At 39.8% G+C, this 21,451-nt stretch overlaps 1 protein-coding gene and 1 pseudogene across 9 annotated transcripts in view; one reads left to right on the forward strand and one right to left on the reverse strand.

Moving 5' to 3' along the window:
• Window positions 1–21,451, reverse strand: part of RREB1 (ras responsive element binding protein 1) — a 165,112-nt gene that overhangs the window by 101,840 nt on the left and 41,821 nt on the right. For 2 of the 9 annotated variants that reach the window (XM_016161004.2, XM_036237333.1), the window contains exon 2: window positions 21,246–21,332. The exons of the other annotated variants lie outside the window; for them this stretch is intronic. The gene's annotated coding sequence lies outside the window, so the exon portion shown is untranslated. The remainder of the gene's footprint in view (window positions 1–21,245; window positions 21,333–21,451) is intronic. 9 annotated transcript variants of the gene reach the window in all.
• Window positions 15,465–15,580, forward strand: LOC118604057 (annotated as a pseudogene).

A 21,451-nucleotide genomic window follows, 5' to 3' on the forward strand; every position in this document is an offset into this window, starting at 1 on the left:
CATATCACACTCATATTAGCAAACCATCAATTTATCAAATGCATTCACTGAATGCCAATACCTGCAGACAAAAAGCCATCAGCTAGACAACTTCTGAACCACAGCTTAGTCAGTACTGAAACAATGGCCGGCCCGTCCCTGCACCCATTCCAGAAGATAGCTCCTTCCCTGGTGACCCAGAGGGCAACAAGGAGGGCATGGACGAGTAAAGCACTTTCTCAATACCTGCTTCTGTCTCCTCCCAAACCTTGCCAGAAAACCAGGAGACAGTTCTGAATGTGAAGAGTCAGCGCTGGACTTTGGGGAAGGAGCTCCCAGTGCTGAGCCACTCCCTTCCCAGAGCCAGATCCAGGGTAATGACCCCAACCACAAGCAGCTTCCTCCATCTTCTTGAAGAACATCTCAAAAGGGCAGAGTTGGGAAAGGAAGTGAAAAAAGGCCCAGGTGCCACATGTCTTTATCTTTTTCCCTCCTCAGTATTTCTAAGTTTCTGTTTCACTGCCCCTTCCCATAAAGGGTATTAAACCAATGCATACCTTTTAAATAAAATTCTACAGAAACACAACAGGTTTGATTAACGGCATGCTTTTACAAGCCACTTGATAATAAAGCACTCTTGGAAGCGGCAGGATTGAGAACTCAATCCATTTTGAAAATAGTTATGCTTTGTAGATTGTAGATTTAAATGTAAATGTCTTTAGAGACTGGTATACAACTTTGTGCACTATTATGCCTAAAAATCATTTTTCTCCTGTTAAAAAAGAAAGTTTATGGAAACCCCCCCTCCTCAAATAACATCTCTTACAAAAAGCTTAGTTGTTTGCTATTATTGCCTAATCACTGGGACCTGAAGCAAGCTACTAAAGAGGGAAAAACCCCAGTTGATTAAATAATTATTCAAAATAAACTGCACTGAAATCTTTAAAATATAATTTATAACTATTTTTTAAAAAGATAATAACATCTATAAAAACAAGGCAAGAGAAGGTGCTGATGGAGTCCCCTTTCAAAGTAAACCTGTTAGAATCAGAATTGTAAAATTACTTTGGAATTCCTGAAATTATGTTTGGAGGGTTTTTTCCTTGGAAACCTTTATGAGGTCAGTGTCAAGAGTAACCACCAACTTCAGTGCATACACAGGAGCCTTGCAGTGGCTGAGTGCACCAGTCAGGGGAAGTACGGGTCCCATTGTACAGATGGCCACACCACCCTGTAACTGAGATCAGCTGACTCTAGTCACATGCCACCTTTCTCACCGGATCCACTTAATGAAGTACGTAATTCGTTTTGCTTACTTTGTAAGAATCCAGTTTTATTATTTGCGGAAAATAATAAATAATGGTCTTTTGGGGGCAGTAGCTTCCCAAACCCTACTCTTCCCCAGGCTCAGCTTATACATGCTTACTGTGCACCCTGATTTGCTAAGAAACTGCTGAAGATTCTCTAGAGCAATTTGAAAAGGCTTTTGAAGCTTGAAATAAAGATTACATTCAATATTCACCACATAAACAGAATGCCTGCTCCCAGCCCTGACTCCTAAGAAAAGGTGGAACATTGGGATGAGTTGCCTTCAGATAACAAGGGGATATCAGTCATGAGGCAGCAGCTTCTATCAGAATCTCAGGGGTTAAGCAATACAAGAACTTTGTTATTGGAGCCCAAGAAGAGTAATATAGGCACCACTGCTGAATAACAATTACTAAGCTGCTAACACCCCATTTTAAAGAGTATAAAATAAGACCACAGGAAAATAGAGATAAGGTTTTCAAGAAAGGTCACCCACTGGTAGGTCTTTTGGTTGCTGCCCTGCCTTAAACTTTCAGGACGCTTAGAATTCCCAGAGTGTGATGGCACTTCTCTTTTATACGAAAACAACAGCTAAATTCACAAAGATTTTTTTCTGTTTGTTTGTTTTTACTGATTAAAAAGAACAATAATGCTACCTAGGGCATCACATGTCACTTCTAAGGCTATGATAAAGAGATTCTGCCCATTTTACAGATGGATAACTTGAGGTGTAGGGTATAGTATCTTTTCATTAACCATAATCAAAGTTGGGCAGGGTTTAGGACCTTAGTCTCCTAGCTAACAAATCCGACCCTCTCTCTAAAGATCATATTAAATTAATTAAAAAGGCAAAGGAAGATAGGTAACGAGGTACGTTGAAATGTTTCTGATTCAATTCACTTCAACATTCCTTCCTTTGAAATTATGAGAATGAGGCGAGGTGGACACCTCTGGAAACTTCAGTAGTGAGCAGGTGGGAACAAAATGCATCTTCCTAACTTATACAATGGCCCTCAAATCCTCCACCCACACAGTCAGTTAGAGAATTTCACTTGGCTTTCAGAACTGGTCTAATTGTTATTTCCCTAACATTAGATTTTACTTATTCATATGCAGAATCTATTTTCCACCAACACAGGAGACTCCAGGGAGTTACTCTGAGGGGTCCACTTATTTATATGTTCATCATGTATCTTCAAACCAAGTAAATCATTCATATATTTGTACTATTATTTGGCTAGTGTATGAAGATGCTGATGTAATTAATATAAATTCCACTGAAAGCATTATTTTAAAGAATTTTTTTAAGAGCTTCCCAACAAATTCTAAAAACATAAAAATATGTTTGCTCTGGAAAAAAATTTTACAGTAAAAGAGGTCCTTATATTTGAAAAGATTGGGAATAACTGCTCTTAAATGTCCAAATAACATTACATTGATTAAAACAAAATATTCAATGAAAAACATAACCACAGGTTAATAACATATAAATTCATCCACTAACTTCACAATACAGTATCCTATAAGACAGAAAACACCCTCCTCTCATGAGAATTTGACCCTTTAGAAGGACTCTTTGAACTGCTCAATTTGTCTTTCCTAGGTAACTCATTTGTTTGGAGTAATAAGATGATAGATCATATGCTAATAAAAAAATAAATACATTTTGTTCGGTGTAGTATTTTCCTCTATAGAATAAGTCGATTCTCGATTAACTGTATATTTATATATTTAAAGTAAAAATTTTAATCCCACATTGGCTTCATTTAACCCAAGAAAAATACCCTTCCTTACCTTACACAATAAATACCCAGGGAATGTAAAATAATTAAAACATTAGCCTAACAAATTATGCCACATTAAAACAGCCCAACAAATGAAGCCACATAATGTTGACTTTCATGTCTAAGAACATTTGATTATATAATTTCACCAATTTTTGATATGGTATAATTTAAGGCATGTACAAAAATGAACTTTTTATTGTCCACATATATAATAAATCTCATTTCTGTAATATGTCTATATAGCCATATGGGACCATTTAGAAGGAGATATATAATAAAGTTATCTCTGACTCATGAGAGGAAATAATTTTACTTTCTTTTCCTTTATGTTTTATTAGATTTTTCTTTTTTATTCATTTAGAATTTTTCTATGGTGAATATGAGTTATATGGGCAGTGAAATAAAAACCTAATGGGAAAAACAATTTTTATACTTAGGAATATTCCTTTGTAATCTGACTGACAGGATGACAGGAGGTTTTTATTTTCTTCACACTCCCTCGTATTATCTATAGTGAATATGAACATTTTACAATGAGAAAATGTTTACACAGTATATAATTCTGATTTATCACTCTTGGTGGGTTATTGATATGTAACCTGATAACTAACATCCTTAGTATTAATGATAGCTCCATCACCCAAGTGTTCAGATGAGCCCACAGAGAATCTAACTCCAGGCACCTAGACTTGGCAAGGTTGCTAACTTTGAAGAGACTCTAACACTCAAGACCAAAGGTTCCCCTCAGCCCTGCCCCTGCATCTCTCCCAGCCTCATGTTCCTCACTTGCAAATTACAGGAGTATAAAGAGGATAACTAACTGTGACCCCTGAGGCCCCTTCCGGTACAATATTCTGATTATAAACAGAGAAGATGCAAATATAGTTTAATCAAATCTTGCCAGTCATAACCACTTGCCCAGAGTAGATTTAAACTGATTTTACCAACTTTACTACTTGTATCACTTGATAGATAGTACAGCAAAAACAGGAACATCAGATTAATAAAACATGTTTTTTAAAAGTTTTAGTGGCTAGCAAATTTTCAGCTTGTTAATTTGTATGGCAACCCTGCCCCAAATGAAGGCATACGCAGACAAGAGACCTGAAATATAACAAATGCAAGGCCACTTATCGAATGTTTACACTCACTGTGTCAGGTCCTGGGTAAGTATTTATAGTGCTTTATATCATGCCCTACAATCCCATGACATAGATCTGATTACTCCCTAAATTTTATAGGTGTAAAAAAATATATCTGTTAAAAAAAAAAAAAGGGGGTCTGTGGCATGAAGAGCAAAAGTTGTTTTCGACTGCAGTGCGTGCCTATGGGCAAGTTACCCACTGCGCTGTCTCAATGCCTCCACCTAAAAAACAGGTAAAATAACCCCTGCCTCATTCACTCATTCAACAAATACTGACTGATCATCCAAGATGTGCCAGACACTAAGGTAGGTGCTTAGCATCATGGGTGAACAAAACAAGTAAAAAGGGACAAAAAGCTCTCTTGGAGCTTACACCCTAGTACACCCTAGGAAAATAGGTAATAAATATGTGACTAAAACATAGTGGGTGTCTGATGAACATCGGCTCTCTCTCTTCCCCTTACAGAAGTGGAAAAAACACTGGAAAACGAATCCAATAGAAGCCACCAGCTTTTAAGTTAGCCCCAAAGTAGAAATTTTTATTTAGTAAACAAGAGCACTCGTACTGAAGTACATTGGCTGGGCTCAAAGTCTGACTCTGTCTTATGGCCGGAGTGACCTCAGGCAAGTTATTTAAACTCTCTTAAGCCTCAGCTTTCCCATCCATAAAATGGGAGATGATGACCTCATAAGATTGATGCAACGATTATATAAGGCCAAGTACAAAAGAGCAGGGAGTATAGTGCCTCCTATACATTAAGGGTAGCTGGTATGATTAGGACCTCCTCTTCAAACCCCATCTTCCGTATCTGCAAAATGTGGACAATTACACCAGTTTGGTAAGGCTGTTGTGAGGACTACAAATATAATGCACAGAAAGCACCTAACACAACTGGCACATAAGATGGTACATATTTACTTCTTTAAAATGACTATTAACACAAATGAATGGGGAGAGAGCATGGATGGCATCCCCATCGGCAGAGCTCCAAGAGAAACAGCTGGGGAGGCCGTACCCGGGGTTAGAAGCCAGGGAAGAGCACTTTGCTCTTAACATAGGTATGAGTTATGTTCACAGAGCGGGATCAGAAGCAGATGATTGTGAAATGACAAATCAACCAAATCTGAGTCACCAGGGTGGCATCCAGAGTGTGTGGATTATGTAGGCCCTGGCTCTGGCCATTTTTCCTTCAGCCACTTCCAGCGTCATTAGAGGGCTGAAGGAGCAAAGGAAAGGAGTGGAAAGGGATTTATACTTTGCAGATTTCTAGAGGGTAGAAATGACTGGGGGGTTTATCAGTAAAGCTCAGACATCCAGACCTCCTGTTGCCCTCAGTTAGGGCAGGAGAGGGCACCCCTTCTCTCCTTTTGGGCTGTGGCAGAAAATACCAGCATATTTATCACCACCAGGAATGCAAAACACTAAAACCCTGAAAACTGGAGTAGGTAGGGGGTAGGCTGGGCTCAAGTCCCACCCACAGCTGCAACACCTAGGCAGGTGTTCACAGTGCTCTGGGCCAGGTTTCCACATACCACAGAACACACGTGCTAGGAAAGCTTTCAGCCCTACCTTCAGTTAGCCGGTGTTACTAACATATAAACCAATAGGCCGACATTGTAAACATGATACTTAAGTAAACAAGCCCTCAAAGAGATAGACCAGACCAAATGGATCTGAACCCAAATCTCCTATGTCAGGGCCCAAACTGAAAACAGGTCTCCTGTCACCCTATGTACCCTTCTCACCATGCATCATCCTCTTAAGGGTAGCTAACCAGGAGTTAGTAGCTAAGAAGTCAAATTCAAAGCCAGAGTATGTGATTCACCTTTAAAACAAGTCTATGGCTGTAAAGAAATAAAGCCTGCCTGTGTGTGTACATCACTCCAGTGGCCTTAGGCAATTCAGAGATCCTGAGTGCTACTTGGTTCATCCTGTACCAGCTGACGTGGGATTCACTCCCCGCCTCCGGCCAGAAATAAACAGTGAAGTGAGCCACAGCAGCCACCCAAGCACAGGCATGGCCTCTCCCCCTGTTCTGAGGATACCTCCAAAGCCTCATCAGATCAGCCAGCCACTTCTTGACTTAAAAGCTTGGAACTCCCTCCCACTTACAGGAAAAAAGTCTCACTTCTGCTCCACACCCCCACTCTGCCCCAGGTAGCCCTCCAACCCGATAATCTTCCAGTACGCGGTCCTTGGCCCCAAATTACACCCGAAACTCCAACCTACCCTGCCCTTTACTGCCTGGACAAGAGCCTATGCTTTTGCTTTTTCTGTAAGCCTCAGCCTTTCCAGGGGAACCTGGCTCAGGTCTATACTGCACTGCAAATTCCATTCATAATGTAAACTCCCAAAGGCAAGAACCACCATGCTCTACCATGCCTAAATGCAGGAGTTGCTCAATTAGAGATACTACATACGAATTGTGAAGTATTCAAATAATGTGTTATGCTGTTTAAAAATCAAGACAAAAGAACCAAGTTAAGGTTAAGAATTGCTGGACTAGAACTCTCCAGGTACCAAGGTCTAATGAGATTTCGTGTAACAAAAGAACATCTCTTAAGCCTGTGGAGATGGGCCATAAACTTTCTTAGTGGTCTGTGGCTGCAAGATCTCAGAAACGGGAACACCTCTAAGCTTGTTTCCTGTCTTGAAAAAAGGAGAATAATACCTATACCTCAATCGTGGAATAACACATGCAACCACCCAACACAAGCACTGGGCATGACAGAGCCTTCCTTCTCTCACTAATACGTCCTGGCTGGTCACACAGGCAAAAGGAACTCGGCAGCACTTTCAGATTCCTCCCCACACGAATTCCCCTCCTGGGCCCCAAAGCCCTGCTACAGCTTACCAGCATCCCACTTCCTCCTGCATAATTCTAGCTCAAATGAGAGAACACATTAAAAAACAAAACTAAACAAAAAAAGGTTGCCAACAGTTCATTAAATCATAACATTTAAGTCATTTTTAGGTGATGAAATTGTTAAAGTTAAGGTATGTGTTCTATCCAGCCTACCAAATCCACAGGGGCCTACCCAATTTTTCACAACCTTCTCAGTCAGGTCTGTGGGTACTTGCTTTGAAATGTATAAAATCATGCATACAAAAAAGTGATTATATCCTCCCCAGAGAACACTCTAAAAACCTAAGAGTAAAAGGCAATATTGTATCTCTATAATAATTACTAAACCACTAATTGTCTTTGAGGCCTGCTATCTGATTCCCTTCACATTCCCGTCCTGGATTTTTTAAGCGTTGGGTGGCACACAGCACTCCCTTTTCCTGGCTGGCTGAGCTCATCTGTAGTGAGGGAGTTGGAAAGTCCAGCAGAGGCCTGGGAACATATGAGGGGTAGAGCAGTTACCTAGACGAGTGCAAATACTATGCAGGTGAGCATGCGCTCTGCTCAAAGTCAGCCCCACCTTTATAAACAGATTCTATCTCCACCAGCAGCTTTCAGCCCCTAAGCTGGGTCATCAAGATGGCAAATAGCTAGCCCCCACTTGCTCTCTCCTCCAAGCCTACATTCACTCCCAGCTGACAAACTGGTGATAATAATGAATAAACAGTCCCTTCCAACAACCAATGTCCACCCTCAATATCTGAGAGAAAAAAATGATTCTCTCCTCTTTTTCCACTACTTGATGAGCTTCAATACCAAGGAGTACAACATAGCTAAGGGAGTTTAAACACAATTAAACTGAATTCCATTTGCTGAAAATAAAGGCTCCATCTTTCTAATTATTTAACAACACTTCAGATGGCTGCCCACAGGTTCTAGGATGAAAAATCTCTTGGGGTTAAAACAAAAGAGAGAGGGAGGGAAGAAACTACTCTGTTAAACATGGCACGAAATTCCAACTTCATTCTGCACTTTACTGAACTGTTTCCTCTACAGACTGCCTAATTTTTTTTAAAGGGTTACTAGTGTTCTCTCTGAGACAGAGCTACTCACATCACAGCCCTGCTTCAAAGCATTTGACAGCCCACAACTGCCTACACAACTGAGCCTGTCTGTTTTTCTAGTCGCCTCTCAACAACCCTCTCATCCCAACTCAACGTAGCACCCGCGGCCCTATTCCCTAGTCACTCTCCTGCCCCATCCTGTCTATCCCCAAAGAAACCTCACATTTTTGTACTACAGGATCTGTAGTTACACTGTTATTTTGCCTAGAAGTTCATTTTCCTTTCCCCACGTTTCTCCACATGGTCAGCTCTTCACATTTGAAGACATCACTTCCTCTTTTCCAGACCACTTCCCACTTCCAGGTCCTCTGCCTGTCCTGGTGTCTCTACTGGTTTGATGCACTGGTAAATTTTAGGGCAAGGACCATGTTGTACTCATCTTTGCATCCCCAATGTGCCTGGGGCTACAAGAACGGGTTCCTGATACAGGGAAGCCAATGGTGGTATTCCATAGATGAGAAAAAAGGAGCATAGAATGCTGATTTCCCACTCCAGATTTCTTTTCATTATTGTTCTGCTGAAACTAGCAAATGCCAAGAGCAAACTGACAATTATTATAATAACAATAGTAAATAGAAGATAGCTCAGTTATAACTGAGCTGGTGGCACAAAAGGCTGAAATTTTCTATTTGTTACTAATTTCAAAACAATCCTTCTGCATAGACCCACCACAGAAACAGGAAATAGGCCATCAAGTGCTCATCATTAATTCAAGATCTGCCAGTTCCATAACCTGCTCAGGCACCCCCACAAAAGTGCAGGAACAACACACACTGGTGACCTGCCCCCCCCCCCATCCCAAAAACATCCTGAGAGAGACTGGACATTCTCTTATTACTGTTCTGCAGTGTGCATGGCTCCTACTGCTTAAAAAGCAAAGCAAAAACAAAAAACAAAAAACAAAACCAAAAATACCTTCTACAGGCAATCTTCGAATACAGACAAATTTTAAGATTAGGTTAGTAATTATATCAATTCAATTGCTGTTCCTATTTCACGAGTACCCCCAGATCATGGGCCTCTTATACTGCTAATCCTGACTACCAATACCAATTTCATGACAAAATCTTGAATTTATACATTAAATGACAATAATCTATTATAACATAAAACAACAAGAAGCCTATTTACAAGGCACTGGCCTTACAGAAACCCAAAGCAACATAAAATCCCCCAAATGCTTATAGTGCTTAAAGTTCCAGGCTCCTCAGAAGTGGCTGACACACTATTCTTACTTTCAAACAAAGCTCAAGGACTTTTAGTGAGGTTAAAAGTGGGTATCCACAATCATTTGAGAGACTAATGCACACTCCCCTGCCCACCACAGAGGACTAGCAGAAGACCCACCATGTGAAAGACAATTTCCCTTTCATTGGAAGCCCTTGAATTGGAACGTGGGGAAAATTTTACCCTCCAACAGGATTTGTACAAAGCTGCACCCTACCCCTCCACAGGATCTCTCCTACAGTGCTGGCCCGAGACACTGTGGGGACAGCCACTTCCCCACTGGCTGACCTGTGAACCAGCACCATTTCTGCAAGTCTCCCCTCCTGATCTTCCACAGAAGTGATGGTCTAACTCACTTTGTCAAATACTGGGTAGAATGGCCTGTTTCACAAGTAAGTTTTAATCTGCTATTTCCAGAAGCCAGCAACCTGTCACATATTTGTTCTTGCCCACCTTTCCCCTTGAAGTGTACCACAGAGCTCTGCACACTGCATGTTTTCAAGGGATATTTATTTGGTGCCTGTATCATGACATTATGAAAGGCGGTTTGACAGTGGCTGCAAGCACAGGCTCTGGAGTCAGGCTGCACTGCTTCCTACTAGCTGGCTGCCTCTCTGGGTCTCAATTTCCTCATCTGAATAATGGGGTTAATAATTGTTCCCGCATCACAGGATCAAAGACTTGTGAGGAATGAATGAGATGACTCATGTCAAGGATTTAGGACTATGGTAACTAGTACCTGCTCAAGTAATGCTAGATCTTATTTCTACTATTCTCACTACTACCATGCTGAGAGTTTTTACACACTGAAAAGCCTAACAACCAAAAAAGGGTGAAAATTAAAGTGGAATAACTTAACGACTTATCAGATTGGAGTCATATGAATTAAGTCTAGCAAGCGCAGAAGAGAAACTGAAAGACTTAACTTCTGGTTTATCTGATTTACAGCAAATATAAGGGGGTCTATAACTCAAATACCTATGTTAAACTTATTTAAATGTATCCTAGGTAGATCCTCTTGTAACATGAATAACTACCTCATCGTTTCTGCTGTTTGAGGCTGGATTACTATGTATTTCTATGTTTTCTGTGGAGATACAGGAAGTAGTACTTCTACTATCAGACTTCCCAGAGACAAGCTAGCCAAAGATGCCTTTTCCAAAATTCCATTTACCATAAAAATAACAATGAAATAAAGTGCTGGGCCATTTTGATCATGTTCTCTAAATAAAATAATTTGACCAGTGCTAACCACACCACATCCTCAATACACATAAACTCCCCCCTTTTTATCTTGACTACACCACAACGTGGACACATGACCGCACACCATCTACACTCCACTGGACTGGTAAAGACACAAAGCAAGCTTCAGAAGACACATGCCATGATTATTCACCCACATCAACATCGAGAGATGCTCAAAAAGAAAAACAAAACAACAACAAAAACAAGAAGAGGGGTAACCACCCGTTTCCAGCACTTACCGCTACAACATGACCCACCATGTACGGCACTCACCCATCCTAAAGCAGAGCAGCCACTTTCCTGAGGAAAAAGTAGTCTTTCCAGCATGTATCCCCATGCCACACTCTTAGCATGATCACAATGGCTTTGGGTTCAAAATGAAGGGACATATCACAGACACTCTTAATATGCATCACATGATGTGGGCCTGACTGTTTTTGAACTTCTCTGAAGAAATCTCACTAAAATTCCAAAGGATGTATTTCTTTATTAACTTGTTTAATCAACCTCTTCAAGAGCTTTACATAAATATACTCAATTTTCGTTCAATTGGTCTTAACACAGCAGATGGTCTAACACATCCAGAAGGCAGCCAAGTAGAAGACATTCTAACATCCCAAAGGTTAGGGAACCTAACACCACAAGCCCCTCAAAAGCCAACACCAGGGATGCAAGTGCACAACTGTTTAAAGAGAAGGAAATTACCCAATAGATAGAGGCATCATCACCACTATCTAGCAGTTATGGATGGGTTATCTAAAAGTGAGTTTATATACGTTTGCCGCCAGTACTGACACCAATTCTGGATATCCATTACAAGGTCATTATCTAGTGAGCTACATTTGCAATAAACTTATTTGACCTCCAAATCCACCGTTTTGCTTGGGTCACAGTGAGGTGAAAGACTGAGTTGTTTGCACAATATCTTAAGGTTAAAATTTTCTAAAAACATGTTTAAACTCAGTTTTAAAAACTTTTCTTCCCAGCATCTCCTTACCAAGCTATTTCAATGAGAAAAAAAAAAAAAAAAAATGGGAGGGGGCAAAGACTTTGTTGAGTTTTTCCCTAATCAGTTAATCTTATCAAAAAGTAAGATTGGAATAAAGTGTGACCTGTTCCATGCTCCCGAGCAAGAGATGGAAAATCATGTTCTCCCCAATGTGAGCAAGTGACCAGTGTTATCTGGTGCCTAGTGAGAACTTCAAGTTACATTGGTCAGGACTAATACCATCAAGAAGCGTCTCCTGAGGTTTTCAGGAATCATTTGGATGACGTCAGGGAAAAGCATTACCCAAATCTGGGAGCATTGCTCAGACTTTCTTGTGAGATAGTCTTAAAGGATGGGTGTCCCAGTTCACACACAAAGGAATGGCTGTGCAGGCAAGAGAGGCAGGCACGCCCTCACAGAAGCAGGAATTCCAGTACAGGGGACAGTAACTGAGGGTAGCACTCACCGAGTGGGCCCAGAACACTCACTGATGGAACTCCCTGAGGGTCAGGGTGCACAAGGCAGCATGCCTGTGCTTCAGCTTATAGTTTTTACCTACTCGGCGGAAAACACATCACTTTTTTATCTGGTTCCACAAAGATTTTGTTTGCCTTGAAAAAAGTTAATTAACACAGTAAAAAAAAAAACAAGGACTGCCTGGGGGTAGCAAGTCTGCCATCACCAGAGGTGTTCAAAAATAGGCTAGACAATTGCTCAGTGGGGACAAACTCCATTCCTTATGGAAGGGATTAAATCTTTTTGACACCCACACATCTAGTGTAAAGTCCTAGCAGACAGCAGATACACAAGTTTTGTTTACTGAATGAACCTTGTTTTCACAGATTACTGCTCAAGCAAAATAATAGTGGTGTTGGTCTAACTAAAACACTCAGAGCATCAGGTGACCACTGAGAAACTAAGAAAATGGAAAATCAGGTCGTGAAAGGAGTCCTGACATTCCTAAGTAAAAGGCTCTAGCAATCTGAGTCCTAACTTTGTTCTTATCTGAAGCCTCTTCCCCTGTGCTTATGAATCAAACAGATAAAACATCACTAAAACAAACAGCAACTTAAATGCTCTTCAGATTTAATTTTATATCTCATCTGAAAATCATTCAGAAGCTCAGGCTATCTATAAGAAATCATCCATGTTCCTTCTTGCACCAGGAAATTAAAAGGAAGAAGGAAAAGGAGAAAAGGGAAGAAAGGAGGAGGCCATTCATTTGTTTCCAAGTGAGGAACATAACTTCCCTTTTCACTTTTCTAAGTACTTTTTTTCATGCTTCATCCATGCCAAGTATATAATTTTTAAACAATGAAAACGTAATACAAGTAGAGAAAATGCTTTAAAAATCTAAAAAAATAACAATTTAGCTCTTTATAAAGGTAAGAGATGTATCTTGCTCATAATAAACCTTGCTTTATCCTGCTTTCTGATGTCAGAGAAAGGTGTATCAGCACCCACTCACCACCAAAGCCAGAGATCTGGAAGTCATCTCTCTCTTCCCCCACCCCTCCCCATTCTACCCCACCCAGCAACAAGTCCTTCCTACTGCTTAAATCTCTATCAAACCCATTTTAGCCTCCCTATCTCTCTTGCCACCATACTCCACTGGTTTTCAGGGTTTTGAAAAACTAGTCTTCTCATCAGTCTTGAAAACAGAAAGCAAATTAGTTGACTCCTTCTGGTCTAATCTAGTCTATTCTCTACTCTGGGCAGGAGTAGTGTTTTAAAATGCAGATCTCATCATGCCATTCCTTGGCCTAACACTCTTATGGCTTCCCAGAGTTCTTGAAAAAAAATTCAAATAAATGTGAGCTACAAGCAGTGTGTTCTAGCCACCACCAGCCTTACTATGCATGTCATTCACTCCTTCTGTGTCTTTTCTCCCTCCACACACACACTGCGCTTCACACTTCTGTGGACATACCCTCCACTCCAACCTCAGAACCTTTGTGTAAGCTTTCTCCAACATACTCCCATTCTCTTCACCATTCTTCAGCTATTAGCTCAAATGCTACTTCGGTAGGATGCCTTCCTTGACCTGCCTCCCAGCATCCTCTGGTCCTCCCTCCCACAGATACGGAGGCCAAACTTCACCTCATATGTTGTCTTAACTTTTAGCACTTAGCACAGACACAAATGACTTAGTGGTTGGATGTCTCTTTTAACATCTATGAAGCAGCTATCCACTGTCTCTCATATTAGTAATCTTGGTTCTTATCACAGCCCTCACATAGTAGATATTGAAATATTTATTAAATAAAAATCAGTAATAAAGATCTATAAATGTTTTTATTTATTTATTTTAAATGTTTTAAAAAAATAACACCATAAGGTTGGCAAATGTAAGGCTGTTTTCCAAAAGGATACTGAATCTGATACTAAATCCAACTTGATAAAATATTTTAGTTAAAGGGGGTTGTAAAGTTTTGCTAAGCTCTTGAACCATAACTTTTTCTTAGAAACCTTATTTCCATGATTTTAGTACAAATTAAATTCAGAGATGTAAGAGTTAAGCCTCCTTTAAATTATACTTGGTTTAAAATTTTAAGTAGAATAAATTAATGCAATATAGGTTTAACTAATCAAGTCGTGAAAAATCTGTTTGAGATATTCACTAAACAGTTTTATATAGTTTTCTCTTAAAACAATTGAAAGCCCTATGGCAGATGAGAAAATGACTTTAAAAATGTTTTAATTCCCTATTTTAAAAGGAAACCCGTTCACGGGATTCAAAAGTAAAGGTACAGAAGCAAAACACCTCTCACCCCATCTTCCTGGTACCTCCTCTATTTCTGGAAATATAGGTACCTCTTTTAAAAGAAAGTTCCCTTAAAACCATGAAAATTATTTTCTAAAAAAAGATCTATAATTAATTTCTATCAAGTATGTATATTATGCACACACACAAACCAAAAAAGCAAGACTCATACCCCACAGGTTTCTGGTTTGGTATTTCTTTTTAAATCCAACGAGTAATGGGGGAAAAAAATAAAAGTTAAATTATACATAGCCCAACACTCCTATTAACTTATACCACTAATGAAACAAAAATTTAACTAAGCAGAGAAAATGCGCCCACACACTGGAGCTCTGAAAACGATTCTGGTCTTTGATCGGTGTGCCCTTCTCTCCTATTTTAACGTAAAATTCAAACCAAGAGCCATGAAAAGTGGTTATAAGTAGCAAAGACCCAAGTGTGACTGTTTTAGTTCAGACACTAACAAAGACTTTTCTCTTAAATTTCAAATAAATTAAGCTGAGAAAACTTTTATTTTAAAATGTCTGTAATTAAAAATTCTTTCTTACCAGTGTGCACTTAGCACCAAATTTCTGCATGATGAGTGTGCTGAAAATGTTAGTTCTATTTTCTTCTCTTACTTTGTACTAATATTTAGGACTTAGCTTCTAAATTACATGTGCTCTTCTCCAAAAATAACCTGCACTTCTTCAAAAACTCTTGTGTTTGTATTAGAAAACAGCTCCAATCAACACACATTATCGAATAAGGACCAACTGTGTAACCTTTAAGCTAGGTACAGAAGATGGGAAAATATGATTAAAGTCCCCTCCCTATTCTCAAGGTGGGGATAACATGTATGTCAGCAGGTAAATTACAACAGACAGACTGGACAGACAGGGGTAAGAGTTATTCTGGGTGAAGGACCTAATTCTCCCTGCAAGAGGTGGTATTTGAGATGCGTATTAAAAAAAAAATTTAAGGACATGGTTCCATAGTGTAGTGGTTAGCACATCTGCTTTACATGCAGAAGGTCCTGGGTTCACACCCCAGTGGAGCCACGGCCCATGGTCTATAGCCTTGCCACCCTGAACAAGCCCAATGTCTGATCTTGGAAGCTAAGCAGGGTTGGGCCTGGTTAGTACTTGGATGGGAGACCACTTAGGAAGATCAGGTGCTGTAGGCATAAATAATAATAAATAAAAAAAAGATTTAAGAAATGTTTGCTGGGGATGGGGACAAAACATAATAACTAATCCAAGCATAAGCAGAAGCAGTGAGGTATTATTCAGGTATTATTTAGTGTGGCAATTATATAGGAGAAAGTAGCAAGAGCTGAAACTAGAAAGACAGTTTGGAAACTGATGACAACAGTCCTTGTGTGCCACGTTGAGGAGTTTGGATATCTTCCTGTAGACAAAAGAGAGCCAAGCGATGTTTTATAGGAGGCAAACACCATGTCCAGCTTTAGTTTTAGAGCAGAGAATGAACTGGAGTAGGGAGGCATGGGTGGCAGGAAATTAACTTAGGAGGCATTTGTGACATAATAAAGACCTTAGGTCACGAGCAGTGGGATAGGCAATATCAGAGTCAGATTGGAGAGAAATTCTAGGGAGGGTCTGTTGACTGAATGTGGGGCTGAGAGAGACGTGCGTCAAGGATAGCAACATGATTTCTGGCCTGGAAGACTGGGTAAATGGTGCATTTCAGATTACCTCCTAGAAGTGAGGGAGATGACTTACCTTCCTTTACAAGTTGCCTCTGAGATACCTACAGGTGATCCAGGTAACAATATGTCCCAGTTTGGGAAAAACTTTAAATGGAGATAGGGAGCAGGGAGTTGCCCATTTATAGGTTAGAGAAAAGGGAAGAAAAGAAAGGCACCAGAATCCACAGCTCCTAACAGGTACAGGAGGGCACAGGTAGCTTTAGAGCAGGTCACTCACTAAACACCTTCAAGAGATACCCTTCTAGAAGGTAAGTGGGAGTCCAGGCTGTTTTAGGGCCAATTATCACTTCCCACCACAGGCAGCCCCCTTCTTTTCGAGATTCTGTCTCTCTCTTCCTGCCTGCCTCCTTCTCTGTACCAGAGTTTGTTTCATCCTCGCCTCTTGCCTCTTGCCTAGGCTTGGGGGGACCCAGAATAAATGTCACCTAAGGCTAAAAAATCACTCCTGTCACAATCCAAAACATTTCTGGTCTGAGAAAATTCAATTTTATATTTGTACACCACATATTTTTTTCTTTAAATCAACCACCTTTTTGTGTATTTGAGGTCCAGGAGTCCCGAGAATATAAAAATAACCATGGCCTCTTCCCCATTGTTCCTTCCCCTCATCTTTTCCAGTCCTGGTAGCAGTCTACTGTTCACCCTCTCAAGAGAAGATGTATAGACAGAAGACCAGACTCAAAAACACTACCCTGTAAAAAGGGCAGTTAGTTATGTAAGAATTTTGCAAAAACTTGAAAAAACAAAATAAGGGAGACTATGAATGCAGAAACATGAACTGTCAGACGAGTAAGGGCTAGTTCTGATGCTTTTTTAAAAGGGTGGGTGGAGGTATACTCTACATAAGTTAAAACATGAGGATGGATTGGCAGCTGAGAGCACCAGAGCAAGGTTCCTAAATGACTAAAGAAACAACTCGGAACGCTGAGCCACCTACCAGAGCAGTTTCCCTGTGCCAATGAATCTAGTTTGTTTTAGAAACAGATGAGTTCTAGAACTTTTATTTACGAAGAGGTTTTTAAAATACATTTAATACCATTTAATGTTTCCCCAATCCCAAATTTTCTGCGAAACCTTGTACTTGCCAACCAAGGTATCTTATAGGCATGTAATAATTACTTGGTTTATGAAACTTTGTATGTCCAAATATACCGCATGCAATACTATGAATACACCAAGGCCACCTGTACATACCACACAGGCTGGATGACTACAGTACCTTTAAAGCAGGATTTCTCATTCTCCACTGACATTTGGGACTGAGTAATCCTTTGTTGTGGGGCCATCACTGTGAGATGGATAGCAGTATCTCAGGCCTCTACCCACTTAAGGCCAGTACCACCCCTCCCCCAGCAATCAAAAATGTCTCCAGACACTGCCAAATGCCCCCTGAAGGCAAAACCGCCAAGTTGAGAACCACTGCTTTAAAGGGAGAGTCCAAAGCTTACAGCCTGCCTTTCCTTAAAAGCCAGCCCTATGTGAACTTCGCTGAGTCTCTCAGCTCTCAAAGCAAAAAAAAAAAAAAAAAAAAAAAGTGCTACCTTCCCTGATTTGAACCAACTCCTAGGCAAATTCTGCCTAAAGGAACAGAATTGTGCACAATTCTGGAAAGGAAATCCAGAGTGGGCACCCACAAAGCTTCCTGAGCTCAAAATATACTACTTTCTTCCATATATAGATTTTGACTTTCTGGGATATTTATTTCACCCTTACAACAACCCTGCAAAGAAAACCTACTGAAAAAAATGGGTAAAATCACATTCATCAACAGAAATGCTGCCAAAGGTTAAAAAGTTTTTTTTTAATTGCCTTACATCTTCAAATTCGACCACAGAATGAAAAGGATCTGGTCTCATTTTAAAAATACACACAAAGATAAAGAGGGACTGTATAATGCTCAGTCTTCTGAGGCCAAGCTGTCTAAAAAGCAGGTGTTGTACCGAGTTAGGCTGGGGTTAGAAGTTTTAGGTCCTAGGCTTGATTTATTATCAGCTACTGGGTGGAAATTGGCACAGTTATAAAATGGGTTAATATACTCACTCGACCCCTCACTGTGCTGCTCTGAGGATAAAACTGCAATCTTTCTTAAGGGCCTTTATAAAAGCAGGTGAAGTTAACTTTGCCCAAGGTACACCCTAATGAAAAAGAGAATTTTCAACGTAATTAAAAAACTAAAAGTCTCAAACATTCGTGTAACAATCCTATCCCCAAAGTCTCTGAAAAGTGGGTAAAATCAGATGAGATACGAAGCAGGCCAGGGAAAAAACAAATAGAGCCATTTAAAAGCTTTATCTAATTACCCCCACTGAGACTTTTTCTCTGCAGTCTGGCTGGCTAACAAAGAATGTGAAGGTTTTCATTGGGCTTTTTCCACCCTATCAGGACCACCCGCCCTCATGGAGTCTAAAAGGCCTCAGGTGAATCCTGCAGGAGCAGTCAGTACCCAGTCTTGGGGATTTTACAGAGGCTTTCAAATTCTCTTAGCATTACTTGCTTGAATCACACTGAACAAACAGTCTCCACCCTCTCCCACTTCTTTTGTCTGAAGCACCTATTCACAGGCAGTCACCTTTACTGATGGCTGACTGGCTCACCGATAACCTGAAGTACCATCAGAAACAAGATGCACCAGTAGCTAAAAGGAACAGCTCCCTCTGCCCTCCTCTCAGGGCCTCCCTTCCTCTCCGCTCCACCCCATCTCCACCAACCAAGCGTCAGGGCGCAAACTCCAGCTACACTTGGCTTGACTTCATACCAATAGTCAACACCCAGGGAAGGTGACGAGAAACTGAGACCAGCACAGTCAACGACACTGTCCTGCAGGATAGCTAACATAAAAGGAAAAAGTTCATCACCCTCACTCCCTATCTTCCTCATTCTTCTACCTCAGTCATAATGCAAACACAGCAGATGGTTTTCCTCTCTGTATTCTGCCTCCTATGGGAGTGGGGGAAATTAAAAATAAGTGATGCATTTCAGAAAGCACATCGTATGCCTCCCTCTGTGTTTCATATGGTACACCTTTTACCTCTGATTTATGGGGAGGCCCCCCAGGGTGTGGAAATCACAATATGACTCCTGCTTTTTGAAGAGGCCCATGGCTATTTTTACTTAAAAATCACTTCTTAAGTCAGAGAGAGAAAACTCATTTGTCCTTCCCTGCAAAAGAGCCCATCCAATTTCTTAATTATATTTGGATATAAAAAATATTACTCAACTTTGCCTTTTCAGTAGGTCAGATGTACACAAGTAACCCTGACACAAGGAAACTTCTGACTTATGGTGGAATTGCCCTGTCACAAACCATGGTTTCAGTTTGACTTCAACCATTTTATCTCACTGAAAAACTCCAAGATCCTTTGACATACTTATGGCAAAAATACAATGTAAATCACAATTTTTTCCCTAATATTTGGTCAGTCCTTCCAAAGATACTCTAAAACTAACTATTAAAAAATAAAAATAAAAAATAAAAAATAAAGGTGTTAGGAACTGGGCTGGCTAAAGTGAGATGGAGAAGTGGAGCGAAAAGGAAAAAGACCCCTATCAAAATCTCAGTAAAGGGAGAAGAAAACTATCATCCTGTTATCAGGAGAGACTATACTGCATCCTTCCTATTGATACTATATTACATTCTATCTTTTAAATGCTAATCTGTTTAATAAGGAGTGAAATATGACATTGCTTTATGTATTAGGTAGATGTTCCAAAACAAACTAAACGTTCTGTTAATAAATGAAATATAGTGATGTTACTCACACATATCCTTGGAAAGGGAAAGTTTAACCTAAACACATGGGTAATAGACAAGAAGTCTACTAAGACAAGCTGCCCCATCTGACACCAGAGTTGGTCAGAAAGCATGAACTTCAATTAAAAGGCTTACAAAAGAAAGAGAGATTATTTAAATATGATAAAACTTAACATTTTACTTTTCCGGTCAGAGGACGTGGAGGACTCAGAAATTAATTAAATCTAGTAAATAATGTAAAATGAGGAAAGACTCCCTTTCAAAAATGCTTTGGTTAATTTTAGCATCCTTCTGTTTAGCTGCTTAGCAACCCTTATCCTATGACCTTTTAAGCATCACCTACTTTTCAGAAGGATAATGAATAGAAACATCAAAAGAATTCACTCGGACTGCTTCTACTAACACATTTAACCAATTTTTATAGGACTTAAATTTATGTTAATTATGCCATACAAAACCCTAAAAGAATAGAATTTTTAAAACTTTACTAATCATCAGGAAATATCCTTTGCTGAAGGTAATAAATGATGTTCACAACTGAGTATGAGAAAGCAAGCAAAGATTTCCAAACTGACCTAGGACGTGGACCAACCCAGCAATTCAAAATTGAACAGTAAAAATGAAAGTTACATAATGGCAATTAGCTACTAACTGATATACAGCAAGTAACTAATAAACAGCTGTTATCAGGTGCAGGACTAAGAAGGTTAGGTTTCTTTTCCTCCTTCAACATTTTGTACCTGTCTTGGATGCAAATGAGACCTCAGGAGTCAGCCTGAAGAAATTTAAAATAAAACGCACTTCAATTAAAAGGTCAATTGTTGGGTAAAGCAAACAGTTAGGAATGGATGTACTACCACCTTGCCAGGTGAATCAGACCCATCTTCCCCAATACATTACACTTTTCTTCCATAAAGGCTTAGACTCTTATTTTCTGATGAGAAATATTGAAAAAAAAAACCTAGAGAATGATATGCTATAGGACAGTCATCATTGGCAGCACTTAAGAGTATCACATAACCAGCAAATCCTCTTTAAAAAACAAAACATCCTAAAATGTAACCAGTTTAGCAGTATTTTTAAGAATAATAAAAAAGTGCAAGTTCATTAACAACCTAAAATGGAGCACAAGCAAAACAAATAAATCAAAGGGTTCTCCCTTTCTTTTGTAAAAGGGTGTAGGAGGGAAGGTATTTTTTCACACATTTAAAACTTGATAAAAGCCATTCAAATGTTTAATTCATCAGTGTAACCAAAGCTCAAAACACATCAAAGCAGGATCCATCAGCCAGTACCCAGAAGGCTCACTCCAAAGGTAAAAAAATACACAAAAATAACCTCTACCCCCAAACCATAAAATTAGTGGCTCACCTTTGCATAAATTATTTGAATAATAATTCTGAACCCATTCCTTCAAAAGTTCTTTTTGACTCTTGAAGGAAGCACAGAACTAAACGTCTGCAAAAAAAAAAAAAAAAAAGACGGTTCAGCCAAGACTTCGACCTCTTAGACTTCCGGGTTACATTATGTCTTAGAACCATACCTGCCTACTCAAAAAAGCACCAGAACTGGAGGAT

This window comes from Rousettus aegyptiacus, unplaced genomic scaffold, assembly GCF_014176215.1.
Source record: "Rousettus aegyptiacus isolate mRouAeg1 unplaced genomic scaffold, mRouAeg1.p scaffold_m13_p_1, whole genome shotgun sequence".
Lineage (NCBI taxonomy): Eukaryota > Metazoa > Chordata > Mammalia > Chiroptera > Pteropodidae > Rousettus > Rousettus aegyptiacus.